Consider the following 16,996-nt stretch of genomic DNA (forward strand, 5'->3'; position numbering starts at 1 on the left):
ATCACCCCGATTCGATTAAAAAAAAAAAAAAAAAAAACAATGCTGTCTTCGTGTGGCAAAAATTTTATGTTATACCCCGTTTACACGTGCATGGATTTACTGCTGACAGTGCGTATTACCACGGCCATAACAAGAATATTGTCAAGCGAGTTGCAAGATTGCATGCACGAATCAAAAAAGTTCGGTACATAAAGGTATTAAAATATAACAACTGAATGAAGCAGGCCAACAATAACCGACAACTTACGAGACATAGCTACGCGATAAACAAAATGCAGGCCATTACGGAGAATTTACTTTGCTCATTATAACGTACCCATATAATATAATGTTAACGTGGAAATTTACTTACACCTTACACCTTACTTTTTCACCATACTTACCTGCTTCACCATACTTTCATATAACCTGCCGCCCCTTTTCTTTTCTGAATTTTCATGCGACAGTCTGTTGGGAATTTTTCGCCTGCGCAGTAGAACGATAGTGGCGAACCTGCCGGCAAAAAGATGAACTACACCGCGGAGAGACTCATTTTGAGGTTAACCGATTTTTACGACCTGTCAAATAGTACCATAAAATGACAACATCGCGTCTCGTTTACTTTTGAAAAATGAGATTGGAGACACAGTCACGAACACGATAATTTAAAGTACACACTATTGCTGCCTGTAAATCCATGCACATGTACAGGTGCTATTTATAAGTCACCATTATAATAATATGGCGAATGTGTTGAAAACTGGTTGGTATGTATTTATAGACATTTATTTAGCTTATGAAATTACTGCACACTATTGGTAAATAATTGATTGGTGAAAATTATCCGGTGAAGTACGTTTTCATAATCTATTTCAGTTGGCGGCTCTCGTGGTGCAGTGCGTAAGGCGCTTGCCTTCCACCCAAGAGTTCCTGGGTTCGATTCCCGGTCAGGACACACAATATTTATGTGTTTTTCTCAAAGCCTGGGTGTTTGCGATTGTTCAAAATTACTAACAACCACCTTGTACGTAAAAGCAAGTTTATGGTTATTAATAATTCTAAAAAAAAAATCTATTTCAGTTGCAAAAGTAAATTCCTACTTTATTACATAAACACGGTGCTTATTGGTATTAGCTGGTATAGCTGGTATTTATAAGTTTAGTATTTTAGTATAGTTTCACGTTGCCCTTTTTTGTCAAAATATATTGTGTACTAAATATAATGTACGAGTACATTGTAGCACGGAAGTAATGTCAACGCATGTCATCTATCAATGGGCGTCGATTCTATGATAACGATCTTCACCAAAGTTGTTATAAATCTTGACGTTGTTTTTGTATCTTTGATAATGTGGGTAGGTATTCCATTTAATTTGTCAATTCTTTTGCAAAGTTTATTCAAAGAATTTTACTAACGCTTCAATATTTAAGTTGTAAATTTTGAATGCGGCGCTAAAAATTGAACCAATTAAGTAACGTCAATCAAATCAGTGTGTATTTTAAATATGGAACGAAAACAAAGTAGGTACCTACTTAATTGAAAATGATTTTCAATTGTTTTGTTTTGACATTTAAATCTAGAATTAAATAGGGACCTACATCAACAGTGTAGGTATGAATTATTTAGTACCTACCTATCTATTTTAGGCTAACAATGGGTAATAGTTACCATCAGCGAAGGGCGGTAAGCTGTTAAGATCCGACATAAATAGTGCACACTAAACTTTGTCAGTCAAACGTGTGTTTTCATAGAACCAAGACTAAAATGTGTAGATTGTGTTTGTTGGTTTTTAAAATCCAATCAAACCCTGCCTAATCCAAACTATTTCCAATCCAAACCACCCTACATAAACATATTGAACAGTATATACAGTGATGCCACAGCATGCGTGATACTCCACAAACGGTCGTGTAAATTCCCCATCAACAAAGGTGTCCGGCAAGGTGATACCATTTCACCTAAACTATTCACCGCTACTCTTGAGGACTTATTCTGGAAACTTGATTGGGAGGAAAAAGGTGTTCCAATTAATGGGAGCACCTCAGTCACCTGCGCTTTGCAGATGATATTGTTATATTCTCACAAGACCCGAAGGACCTCCAAGGTAGAATGCAAGAACTCGCAGATGTCAGTCAAACGGTCGGCCTAAAGATAAATGTCTCAAAGACAAAAGTGATGAGGAACTGCTTTTCGGACCCTGCGATTATCTGTATTAATGGCACCCAACTCGAGCAAGTCAGCAGTTACGTCTAAGCCATACATAAATTTAGATAATATTTTATAGACAAAATAATATTTTTATCGATTACGGTTTGCTTTAGGCAGGGCTTAATGAATTAAAAAAACTAATCACCATCTGTAATATGTATTCTTAATTTAACAAAAACAAATAAAAATGTGCACCATTTTTGTCGGTTTGCCCATAATGTACCTACCTAAATTATTGTGGTTTGATTTGAGCATGGTTTAATTGAATTTTAAAAACTAACCAGTTTCATATGCAAATTGTATAATTATTTCGATGAAAACAAATTAGTATGACTGACAAAGTTTAGTATGCACTATTTTCGTCTCTGTTCTGGCAGAACACACTAACTGGAGAATACTAGTTTTGAGTAATTTGACTTTGAAGTTGTTAAAATGTTTGAAATGGTCTATCATGTGAGTTTATTAAGTAATCGTAAAAAGGATTACTTTAAAATAAAGACTGTTTATTTATTAAGAAGGTTTCCAGACAGTAAAGTTTGAAATAAGGAACATTTTGGTATAACTAACTCAATATGTCATTTTTTCGAATTAGTGTCTTCTGCCAGAACAGTGACGTTAAGTCTACCTCCACCCCTAGCCGCTGATAGGTAGATATAAATATTGTAGTGTAAAACTAGTTAAACATCACTCGTCTGTTACCAATATAATATTATTATTTTCCACTATGTCTACTACTTGCTATTCGTGTAGGGCACAAACATAAAAAAGTGTCTTATTTTATTATAATAATACATACGACAGAAAAATCGATAAAAGCTTTCTGAAAGTAGAATAAATATATTTTTTTACATGATGTTTGAGGGATTTCCTGCGTAATAGGTATGTATTTAACCAACAATAACGATTATAATGTTGCAATAATGTAGCACAATAATAATTATTCTCTATGAAGTTGTTCGTGCGTATGGGGTATTGAATAATATGTATGCTACATAAAGCATTTAGACCACACGAGTTGTAAAATGAAATGCGAATCCCCAGCTCGACATAATTCCTGATGACTTGCAAAATTTAATGATTCATTTAATACTGCAACCGAGTATGCAATTAAAATAAAATGACATTCGTATATTTAAGTAAGTGGATCATGTTTCATAATGATGTGATTGTAGATTGTGAGCTGAAAGCTATCCCGGTTTGTTCTTTTTTTTACTATTTATATTAAATTTGTTGATGTAAATGACCTGTGAAATTTTAAGTTGTGCAATATTATTCCAATTGGCTATACAGTTTTCAGGATTCCCGTACATGACTTAAGCAATCCATCCATCTAGCTATAGATACCCGGAAATTCAATATTTCAAATAACGAACGAAAATAAATAATTGAGAAAATATCTTTGTCAATTGTTTTGTTTTGAAATTTCAAATAGGTACCTACATAAAAGTTCATCAAGCTGTTATTTGGTGTTCACTATAATATTGGTGGAATAGAATGCACAGGTACTAATCTTGCAAAATACGTATAACTTAACTAATCTAAATCTTACTACAAATTATCGTATATTTATAATTTAAGATAGTGACTACCGTCTCTATCGTGGTTTACACAATTACAATTATTTAGCTTTGATAGAGAAATTAATTTCAATGTTCGCAAGAATCGTTCATAACATAGGTATTATTATTATCATGCTTTATTGCACTGATTTTGCTTGCCAAAAAATCGGTTCCAAAATTGGCGTGTCTCGTGACGAAAGTGTTGCCAACCGAATAATGTATAAAGTAAATAATTATACTATGTATACTTAATATGTTTACGTCAAATAAGACAAAAATACTATAATATCGAAGGATTCGAAACGAGAAATGTTCTGTGCGCTTTAGTTCTTTCAAAATATGTAAGTAAGTACTATAATTTTTACATCTTTGTATTAAAATCATTATTATAAAAACACGACAACACTGCTTCTTGTAAAAAATTGAAAACTATTTGACGTACAAGTGTAGACAGTTGACGCTGTGCATAACACGCTTTCAACCTAAACCATGCACAAAACTATTAGAACCAAGCAGAATTAAAAAGTTGAATTGAAGTGGAAGATGAAGTGATAAAATGTGGCGCACTAAATTACGGCTATTATCTGTTATAATAAATTGTACCTACACATAATAGGTATTATTTTTGTAATGCAGATTCATAATGCTAGGTAAAGGTTATTTGGAGCAATCATTAGTATATAACCTAGTTATTATTTTGTATCAAAGTGTATGTATCGCATGTTCCGAAATTGAGATCACAACTTCTTAGTAATCTGGAGTAACGGTACCTATCGAAACTCATGAAATTTGATCCATCACTAACTAATTCACCTTGCACATAATTTCAGTTTGCAGTGAACTGCGCGGCAAGTAGTTATGTTGGTACCACCTATCCGATGTTTGCATCACGTGCAACGGCAATTGACGTGTTTCTGATTTGATTTAATCTAAACTAGATTTGTAACTTTGGTAAACAGATATCGACCAAATAAGCAATGCTAATCTGTGACCCGTCGAGTATTGACTAAATAAACTGTGCTTCACTCGAGCGGACGATTAAAAACTGGTATTCCATTCCATCATCATCAAGCATTGGTTCATAAGCTAATAATTATCAAATATGTAAATATATAACTTTAAATGGATCTTGGTATCCTTAAATCGATATTTTCTCCTTATTACGTAAATTAGGACCCATATTGATATCAGTATCTAAATAATAATTGTCTATCATTATATTCATGGGCGACACAATTTGAAGCGGGCCCCCAGGCTATGATGTTTGGCGGCCCCCCTACCTATCGCTGGGTGAAGGCTGTGTGACGCGCTGCAGTAACGTTTTCCAAATAGTGTACGGTGTACGCGGTAAAATTAAGGTATATTTTTAGCGATTTTTGTATTTTCAATATGTACCTACATACATTTGAATTATGGAGTTGTCGAGTATTTGCACACAGTTAAAATTTTTATCGTACAACCAAATATTTTTAATTACTAATATCATTGAAGTAAAATAGCGCCTAATATTTTTAATATAATATTTAATATATATTATAATATATAAGAATTATATACTTAATATATATTAATATATAAGAATATTTTTTTACTATTAGGGAAAATTTGTGATCTGTGTTTATCTCACTTATCTGGTCGACTCGTCACGCCGGGCCCCCAGGCTAGAGCCCTGTCAGCCCCCCCATGATTATATTAATTGTCAGCCATTGATGATCTGCACATTACGAAGACATCCTCTAGTTTTTCCCGCCTCATTTTTAAGCCTCCCCTAGTCGATAAATGAATCTAAAAATTAAAATCTAGTATATTATGTATTATGTATAAATAAACCATGCATGGCTCACGGATCGCATAAAAATACATTTATATCGTAATCGATAGTTTACCCATGACTGCTATAATATTGTCGGTGTTTTGTAGAACGGGCGAATTAACCAAAATGCTATTTTACAGGAGGATTTTTAACTTTTGAAATTTATTTGTAATTACCTGTGGATGATTATAAATGTCTAACAAGTCTATAATAAAGCTTAGAAAGAATACTGTCCTTATAATAGGCATTATAATATAATCTTTTAAAAGGCCTAATATGTCACATTCGCTTTTTATTCGTAATTTAGTGGATATCCGCTTTTACGATTTTCGTTTTTAAGTACTTTCATGTGGAGATATAAAATCGCCGTTTTTCAACAACAAAGTTAGTGAGGTAGGTTCATATTGTTTTTTCATTAAAATCTCGCTTTCGCCAAAATTGTTGATTCGCCCTTTTTACAAAACACCGACGATATAACAATAATTATTGTCTTGGTGTTGATTACAATTATTTGTCTTACGGCCAAGATACTAGTGCCCGTTGATTTGTTCAGTCCAGTGGTTCCCAAAGTTGACTGGGCTCCGACACATCTAACAAAAATTTCCAATCTTGGGACCCACCTCTTAGCTGCTTAGAGAAAAGAGGGCATAAATATTGGTAATGCTCAGATTCCCTAGTGGCGAGTCGTGGAACTACTTAATGCTGTCTTATTTGTTTTAATTGAAATAAAAAAAAAAAATTTTATAAGTGTTACCAATATGAATGAAAGACTGTTGAAATAAGAAACACAACTTAAATAAAAAAAATATTACTTAAATACCTACACCTGCAAGGTTTTTTTACAAAGTTATTTCAATGGGAAGGATGTATTTTTTCATTACAGTTTTAGCATCAACTTCAAATTTAGTTACTTTTAATCGCAGTGAGTTTGATATAAGTATCCAATTTATTTCGGTATTTAGTTTTAATGTTAACCATAGCCGAAAATCCGACCTCACATAGATATGAGGTAGTAAAGAGGAGGAGGACTTCATAGCTTCATCGAACAGGCGAGGATAATATTATCAGCAACTGAGAGCCAGAATTTCGTTACTGTTTTACTGTTTTGGTTACGCAATTCCACAATATTTTCCGTAACTTAAGTTTATTTCAATTTTTAGGAATTATAAATAGCTGAATGAAATATCAAAATTATCACTTCCTATTTTTTTTAAATTCATATAGGTATACAGTGGCGAGGGCCCACTCAATATTCGCTCGCGACCCATAGTTTGGGAAACCATGGTTCAGTCGATATGTTTTAGATTTAAGATAGTGTGGGGTGATTTTCATAGATGCTGTAAATGCGGAACATTTCCAGAAATAATCAATAAAATACTATTTAATAATATTGGGTATTAATTATTGTATAATTCTATAGTTAATTTAACTTAACTATAATTCCTCTAATGGTTTTATAGCAATAAAAAAGTGGGTGATTAATATGTATTTTTCCCACAGCATCCTTACACCGCACGCCTAATAAGGTTAATGTATAATTATTAGTATTATTTATTGCACGTCGTCAGTAGCCATATTATATTGTAATATTTATTTACACGTTTTATTGGTTGGTTGGTAACAAGTGCAATGAAAGCCCCGAGTCTGTTACATTTCATATTAATATGCACGAGTTAGTGTGCAAGATGTTTGTACTGAGAAAACAATTGCAAAGGAAATGCAATATAATAGGTGCACCTCTCAAGAAATAATAATATTGCGAGCGGCTTGCACATACAAAGCTTTTGAGTTAAAATAACAATTTAAATAATGCAACAAAATTCGACACCGCGTGCGGTTTGCGCAATCGCCATTTCAGCGAATTCGTTTCGTATTGTGTGCGGTTGGTGCATACCGTACGCATTGCGCACTTTTTCCAACAACAGGAAATGCGTTTATAAACAATAATTATTAGTATGCTAATGAATGACAATGGTAAACAATACAGGTGACTGTAATAGGTATGTGGAAGACAGTCGTATTTGTATGTACCTACTAGCATTTCACAAACACCTGTTTTTTAAATCACAAAACATGTTTGATCAGGTTGAAGTCGAAGAGGGCGAAATAAATTATATGGATGGATCAAATCAAGAGTGATACACGGGTTTTCCACTGAAACACAGCCTCCGAACGAAGCTATATATCGAGAAAAGGAGAGCTGAGCCATCCAGGTCACGATCCACGGTCAAGGGATCCCGACGAAGAATAAGAGGAATGATTATAACAAACAATATGTATCTACTTAATATAGATACCTACTTATAACAGAAGTCAAAGTGATGCAGAGTGGCGCGGTGCCTTTCAAATACCAAGTAGGGATTCACGACTTCTTTCGGAACTGGCACCATGACTTTGTGCATACTATTGTCTCACGTAGATGAGTCACAAAAGATACTCCATCACTCATATTATATATTTTAATTCCTCTGTAGCACCAGAACTATGTGCCAAATTTACTATTTACTAATAATATTCTCTTGCAAAAGTATTATTTCTCAAAAATATTATTTTTTTGTGTTCTGTATGTTGGTAACCGTACCTTCAACTGAATTATTAACCGTTTCAAAATTTATATACAGGAACAAAGAGTCATTTTAGTGTCCATTGTTCTTGGTCGCAAAACAGGTTACCTGTTGGTACAAAGCACCTATTTCTCAACACTTTTTTTATTACATACATAGGTACGGCTAGTAAGTATATGTATTATGTGACACTTAACGGAAAATAGTTAACGTTTAAATTAAATTGAATGTTGGTTGTGGTTGTTTTATTTCAATTGAAACTGCATTAATTCACTGTGAAATATTTGAAAAAAAAAAGATTTAAATAATGTTAACTCGTTAGATGATTTTAGATTAAAGTCAACGTTATTAATTTATTACAATTGCAGGTCGATGTGGAAACACAAGTCATAGGAGAATAAAATTATAATATCGCAATGGTTTTTCTTATATTTGTGAAGCTATTCTACTATTATAGTATATAGTAGGGGTGTCAACTATTTTTTACATAAGATCTACATTGGAGAAGAAAAATCCTCCGCGATCTACTTTTTCTGAAAATAAAACACTTATACTATATAAGTAGGTATTTTTAAACAAAATAGTATCTTACTAAGAAAATTAAATAAAGCGTTGCTTTGAGCTTCCGGGTGGGTCCTACGGAGCTTTTTCTTTATCATGACAATGACGTGTTCCCATTCTTCATGATTTTTGGACTATTTATACATTTATAGTGTCAAGATTTAAAATTCGATTAACTCGCTAGCAAACGAAGAAAAAATCAAAAAATATTACAAATCGACGGCACTGCCCTAAGTAATGATATACATATTTATTATGAAAATAGGATGTTTTATGGTGTTAGGATTAAATAATTAAAAATTTGTATGTGTGTACCTATAATAAATAAAATCCACTTATACTTCCAAATTGTGTATACATAAATAAGATTTTTTCGGCGATCGACCAAAAATCATTTCGCGATCGACCTTATTGACACCCTGGTGGGTCTATTGACTATTCTACACTTATCGACCGCTAAAGTGATAAATATTATCAAAGTTAGGGTAGATTTGTATCAAAATATTAGCACTCATTGTAACAATTACAATAAGATGTTTGTAATCGTTGCAATAAGTGCTATATTTTAACAGCAGCAAGAGAGGTGCTGTTAAAATATAGCACTTATTGCAATAATTACAAACATCTTATTTTAATTGTTACAATACGTGCTAATACTTTGATACAAACCTGCCCTAACTTTGATAATATTTATCACTTTATCATTTTAGCGGTCGATAAGTATAGAATAGACCCACTGGTATACCTATACTGAGTGTGGCGTTGATCAGCCGCTCAATTTCGCATTATATTGATATCAAACATATATCAGTCTATAATCTATATTCTATACTAGCTGACCCGGCAAACTTCGTACCGCCTCAGAATCAATAATCTTGTGTTAACTTATTAGCTGAATTAAATTCAGTTTTTTATTAAGTTAAAATGAATACTCAAAATGAATAAGTTCAATAAATGTGCAAAAATCAAATCAAAATGAAAAGTATTTCAATTATATTGAACTGTACACACTGTACATGACGATGACCACGTGGATTAAGCGCCGGTATATAGTGTCGAGGGTCCCATGTTCGAATCCTGGGTCTGGTAAGTTCACATATTGTAATTCAATTTCAATTCAATGATGACTACCGAGCCAACCTTCAGTCGTTAATTGTGCGGTGGCAAGCCAGGCAGATCCAATGAGTTTCGAAATTCAGTTGGATAGTTGGTTGCTTCGTCTTCGTTTGTTACACAGTCGATAGATTTGAAGGAATGCAGTGGACCAACGATTTGATTTTGAATTGTGAAGTTTAAGTGATCCACATCTTTGTTCTTTACCGCAAGAATGCTCGTTCACTCAACCAATTGTCATGTTTGTGATTAGCAATGATGTTCGGTAACACTTTGTTGATGAGTTCGTCCTTAGTTGAGACGAAATTGGAAAAATTCAGCGGAAACGAAATCAATCCGCTCGATTCATCGACAGGAACACGGCCGTTACCAATTGTCACCAATTGCTTGGAGAAATCTTCGGCAGATGGATCGTTTAGCAATGTAACTCGCATATTTGTCGTCAGCTGAAGTGTCTTCACATAGCACCACAGTGTCGATGATTTGAGGCAAGCATTTATTTCATCAGCAGCGGTCGATCTTGGAATGACTGGTAGTGTTTGGCGAAAATCACCAGATAGTAGAATCATTGCGCCTCCAAAACTTCTTGAGTCATTGCGCAGATCTTTCATAGTTCGATTGAGTGCTTTCAATGCGCGTTTGTGCGCCATTGTGCATTCATCCCAGGTGATGATTTTACTTGATAACAAAACTTTGGCCATTGCTGAGTATTTCGCAATGTTGCATGTCGGTTTTTCAGTCGGAAATTTCAGCGTTGAATGAGGCGTTCGGCATCCTTCTAACAACGTGGCCGCTATCCCAGAAGAAGCAACTGCTACAGCATTTTCGGATATCGCACGAACAGTAGCCAAAATTAATGACATGAGGAATGTCTTCCCAGTTCCATCGGGCGCGTCGAGGAAAAATAAGCCACCATTTCCATCATCAATTGCCTTCATTAACGTATCATACACTTCCTTCTGTTGAGGGTTCAACAGTGGTACATTCGTTCGAACTGATTGGTTCAATGCATCTCGATCATATTCACGATCACGTTCCAATTCTCGATTGAAAGCGTCGTTCATTCCACGATGTGGCGTTGGCATTCCTAACTTGACTAAAAAACTGCCGCACATGAGGTAACACATGTATTCGATCAAAAGCAAAGCCTGGTTATGTATCTCCTCATTCACCTCGAGATCGGGATTCCCTGAACTGACACAAATTCGATGTAAAATGTCTTCTGACATGTCATCCTTTTACTTGTTCCACAGTTCAGGTGTATTCGATGGGAAGCATGTCAAAATAATGATATCAAAAAATGTGCGTATCTGACTTGGAGATTCAGAAACAATTGCTTCAGCGATTGTCATATCCCAATGAGTATCGTTTTCAAGCAAATTGAGCTGTTGACATGAAGCACGAAATGTTGGGCACACTACACCATTGACAGTTAGACACGTTAGACATTTCGACTATCATTCTTTCTTTTGTTTGTTTGTTTTTTCTTTACTGTTTCTGTCATGTATCAGAGATGGCGTTGTATACGGATTTAAATTTTTTGTGATTTTCTTTTATTTTCGAATGCGCGAGGTTTTCATCGTTCAAATTCAACGATGTCAGTCAAAAGCCTTTCCATACAAAATGTATGAGAGAATTAATTTTCTTCATAATTAATTTTTTCCGTGATTTATCCGATATTTTAATAGTTATTCTGCTATTCAGGGTGGAGACAAATCCAACAAATCAAAGATCATAAAAATCGGTCCAGCCGTTCTTGAGTTATAAATGGTGTAACTAACCCGACTTTGTTTTATATATATAGATTATAATAATAACAAGAAAAAAAATCAAAACTACACCACTCCATTTCTGATATGATTTTCTTGTTTTGATTTTTAAAGATTGGTTAACTTTGTTTCACAGCCATCATAATAATTTCAAGTTCAATTAATTTACTGAATGAAGTAGCCTATGATGATGGGTTGAATAAATACATTTTCTCACAAAATTGTAAAAATTCAATGCAATTCACGAATATCATTTTTTTTAAAGAATCTTTCCCGGCTGTAAAATTCTATACTTATAATATTAAGTGTTAAATGAAGTAAAAAAAAACTGCAAATAGCATTCAAGATTGCGGTAAGATCAGTCGTGCGCAAACGTTGGCACAGTTTACCTCAGGTATTGTATTGTTAATGTTCAGGTACGACCACACAGGTAAGTAGTTAGATTCATACAGAATATTTTTATTCTGTACCATTCGTTCGTTTTTTCATACGGATTAAATGAGTATTATTGATTAGGTACTTACCTACAAACTCTTTTTTTTTTAAATATAGAAAATGATTTCATTTTAATACGCACATCAGAAATAAAACTTTATTACAGTATTACACATTATTCACATAATTTTGACATTTTATTTAATCTACCTAGAGTATCATCCAGATAACCTTGCCGTTGTACACTATAACAAGGATTTGTGTGAATACGCGACCGTATAATTGTACATTAGTAAATTTCAATCACTTTGGTTTACTCACGTTTTAATTTAAGAAAATCTATTCCAAATGGCAAGGTTAGGTGGAGGATACTCTACCTAATAATCTCTCCTCTCGGCCCTTAGTAATAAATCCACTTAGGTATAATAATTAGAAATTTTGTGGTGGATTCATCCGCTGATGCAATTATTGATAATTTACATTACCATCACAGCTATTTATTTATACAGAAAAAATTATTAACATATTAATGGAATTATTTAGAGGCTAGGTAGCAGGTGCTGTGTGAAGTTAGAAAATGAAAAACTTGGGATATATTTTCGAGCTTAGTTTAAATAATTTGTAGATTATACCTATTATAGGAAATACGTATGTGTCATTATAATACCTTGTCTATTTTTATCTTAGAAATTAACATTCTCTGACAACAAACCATAATAATTATTAATACCATAAAAGAGTGTTATTGTAAATGACGTTGTATTCAAATTAACAAAAGAGTCATATTTCCGTACTATAAGCACTTTTACAAATTAATATTTCTCAATATTCATATCGATGCCCTACTTCAATAAAGAAACAACTTAAAAAATTTAAAGGATATGGGGTAATAATGCCATTCGACGTAGAAAGTCTCTTCTTTATAATTATTCAAAAAAAAAAGAGTCAAAATTTCTTCAATGTGTCAAATAATTCAATTCAATTTATTTATTTTACATTTTGTGGACATTACAAATTATAAGTTTAAGACGTTCACAACATGATATGAAACAGTATTTTTAACGGCCCACGTGCTCGTCGTAGGTCAAAATTGAGTTTTTATTGTATTTTCAAACCATGATCCTGGACACTCCTTAAACGTTGTAGATAATCTATTTATATAATTTTGAAGCCTTATTATCCTTTATAGTTATTTTAAACATTTAATGACTGCATAAAGTATTTTTGTTACATAAAATAGTATTCTTTTAAACCTCTCGCTCTAATGTTGTAGAATATAGTCATATTTCGGTACATAACTGTGCAGTGGTGGTAAGATTTTTTACATTTATTAATTTTTAAACGCATTTATAAAACCATTAGTATAATTTATTACGAGATAATTTTTGTAAAATATTCACGATAAAAAATTATATTGATAATATCTGTGATCCCAAATTTGACAAGAATTAGGCATTTTATTATTCAAAAAATCGGCAAGATTAACACATTTGAAGATGATTTTAAAGATATTTATTGTAAGCTATGGCTTTGACCATTTAAGTGTGATAAACATTTTATGAATAATGATTGCGTTATAATAATTATTGACCTAAGAATAAGGTAGTGTTTTTTTGAAATACGCCATTTCTTTTGTCATTCCCCAGTGGTTAAGCTACAACATACGGCCGTAGCCATAAATTGACAAACTATAATTAAAGTAGGGAGTAAAATGATATTGACGCGCGTATTTGAACATGTACCGTTTAAAAAAAAATAAAAAAAAATTTAGTTAAGTACATGTTCAAACACGCGCGTTAACATAATTTTACTCCCTACTTTAATTATAGTTTGTCAATTTATGGCTACGGCCGTATGTTGTAGCTTAACCACTGGGGAATGACAAAAGAAATGGCGTATTTCAAAAAAACACTACCTTATTCTTAGGTCAATAATTATTATAAAGCAATCATTATTCATAAGATGTTTATCACACTTGAATGGTCAAAGCCATAGCTTATAATAAGTATCTTTAGAATCATCTTCAAATGTGTTAATCTTGCCGATTTTTTGAATAATAAAATGCCTAATTCTTGTCAAATTTGGGATCATAGAGATTATCAATATATTTTTTTATCGTAAATATTTTACTAAAATTATCTCGTAATAAATTATACTAATGGTTTTATAAATGCGTTTAAAAATTAATAAATGTAAAAAATCTTACCACCACTGCACAGTTATGTACCGAAATATGACTATATTCTAAAACATTAGAGCGAGAGGTTTAAAAGAATACTATTTTATGAAACAAAAATACTTTATGCAGTCATCAAATGTTTGAAATAAATATAAAGAATAATTAGGCTTCAAAATTATATAAATAGATTATCTACAACGTTTAAGGAGTGTCCAGGATCATGGTTTGAAAATACAATAAAAACTCAATTTTGACCTTCGACGAGCATGTCTCCCCTTAAGAAGAAAGAAAAAGAAAAGTAGTAAAAAGGATAAAAAAGAAAATATAAAAAGAGAACATACCTAATATAAAAATACAAACGCAGTGAAGCAACCAACCCTTTATGAAATTAATGATTAATTCAATTATTACTGAAATATCTGGGTTAATCTCTTTTTAAACTGTAAAGTTTCATAGTGCACTGAATTCCATTAAACTAAATTTGAAAAACATACATTTCCCTCAAAATAAAGGTTTGAAAATCAAAATGACAATTTGTGCAAAAATTTCGAATGCCATTATCTTGGAACAAGCCTTTTTGAGTTGTTTCCCTTTTCAACTAGATATATTTGACATTTCATTTTTTACAACGTTTTTATTAGGTCATATTCTTATTTGTCCGGTGGTTGTTTATCCGGTACAAATCTTGCAATCGATTTTTAACTAACTTCCCGACTAGCTAGACATTTGAAACTTTTAGAATATATCAGAACACTATGCTAATGCATTTTTTAAAATACTTTTAGCCATCTTTAAGTAGAGTTGGATTCATTTTCAGTTAATTCTGTTTTGTATGAAAAGTTATTTCGGAAGAAATCCGTAATCCAATCCCACTATTATTGGTTGCTAGGGGGTCTGGGGTCCTAGCAAATAAATTATTAATACGTGCGTTACTATGGAAATCAATATGAAATGTCGAAATGACATGTCAGTATTATTTCTATCAAGTATATTTTTTTTATCGTTTAAGCTAGTCAAGTCAAGTTTATATGATTCAACAGAAAATTTAAAGACGTTGTAAGTATATAAAAAGTTCTTTTCATCTTGTAATTATTTGATCTCAATACTGTACGGATATATATTTTCAATACAGAGTGATTATGACCAACTGCATACGTAGGAATTTCTGGCCACGTTTTAAAGAACAACATTATGTTTACACAAAACAATTTAATGTTTCTACTTCTCAGGATGTGTACAATACGTTTTCTTTTATTTTATTTTATATAACAGCGTTTCACCGAAAATCGACAGTGAGTTAACATCATCAAAGTAAATTGTGGATTGTTATAAAAAAAATCTGTTAGCGAACGTGCGGGGAAATTAAAGAAACAATCAGCTTTAGTCTTTCTTACCTTCGAGCCTAATCGATTTTTAACCACATAATTACCGCCATATAAATAAATCTGTTTCAGAGAAAGTTCGCGGAGATTGCCGAAATTAAATTTAAATCACAATCGTAATACCTAAGTAATTTATTAATCGTGTCTCTTTTGGCAAGTGCATTCGTTCATTGTCGCGACTCGCGCATAACGTTTTTGGATCGGAACTAATTGATACGTTTTTTTCACGTCGTTGTTCTGTTTCATGCGACTTTTTTATTGTAAAAATATAATTACCAATTTGGACCGCACGCTCTTAGTGGGTCAATGGAAAATGAGACAAATTTCAACCATTACTGATTACTTTAATAATTAAATATTATTAAATTAATGACAATAAAATGTGGACAGGTAGAATAATAGTATTTTAATTTATTTTTTTAATTTCTTTCGGTCATTTGCACTTTCATAATTTTGTCACAATAGCAACAATGGACGGCATTGTGTAAATGTGATTATAAGATCATTATACACACCTAATTACTTAGGTAACTGAATATTATTTCAATTTTATTTGTTTTATCTAGCTTGGAATCTAGCTAATAGTTTGACTTTGAGTAGTGTGACCAGGGGCCTTTTGTTGTAACTTGCGAGTTGAAGTCGCCCGGTCAACATGACGTCATATGACATCATTGTGACGTACTACCGGAGTGAGTCAATAGCATTCGAGAAATTAACGCTACTCTAATACTGGCGTTATTCATTGTCCCCATACACAAATAGGTGTTTCAGCATAATAATATATATGGTGAGCCGTGTGCGTTGGGCGGCTTGCCTCGAGCGTATATTGAGTTTACGTCACAATTACGTCATGTCGTCGGGTGACTTCATGTCACAAATTATAACATAGGGCACCAGGTGAATGACGTCACTGGTTTTTGTTTACCAATTTCCTGATGCCGAGTGAATGGGGGAGGGTCGTTGAGGGTAACGAACAGTAACTAAGTTGTTGCCGTCAGTCGCGAGCCCCAGCAGTGAGGAATAACGACTACGAAGAAGAAAAATAAACATTTTTCTAAATCATGGCTATACATAACGCATTCAATTATAGGAAGATACATAATTGGCTTGTAATTAAATAAATCTAGGTTATCAGCCTGTAATTTTAGATTATCAGCATTACAAGTAAGTTATTTCATTTTGGTCTGGTCAAAATGCACCATTAAATATTAGATGACAATGTTATATTTAATCTACGATGACAATTAATCGCACCTTAAAATTTTCTAATCGAAAATAACTACATTTTTAATAGAAAAAAATAATCGATTGAAAATGCCCATCAAAACTAAATTATTTCATAATAATTGATTGAAGTCATCTACATCCAGAACACAAAACCAATGCGAAGTTGTATAGTATGGTTTTTGAATCTTAAAATCAATACTTAACACA

General features: G+C 32.7%; 1 protein-coding gene across 1 annotated transcript in view; it reads left to right on the forward strand.

Moving 5' to 3' along the window:
• The window catches only part of MICAL-like (protein), a 342,544-nt gene that overhangs the window by 32,528 nt on the left and 293,020 nt on the right, over nt 1-16,996 (forward strand). The gene's annotated exons all lie outside the window — the stretch shown is intronic.

This window comes from Rhyacophila brunnea, unplaced genomic scaffold, assembly GCF_057557595.1.
Source record: "Rhyacophila brunnea isolate RB1 unplaced genomic scaffold, BYU_Rbru_1.0 scaffold_7, whole genome shotgun sequence".
NCBI lineage: Eukaryota > Metazoa > Arthropoda > Insecta > Trichoptera > Rhyacophilidae > Rhyacophila > Rhyacophila brunnea.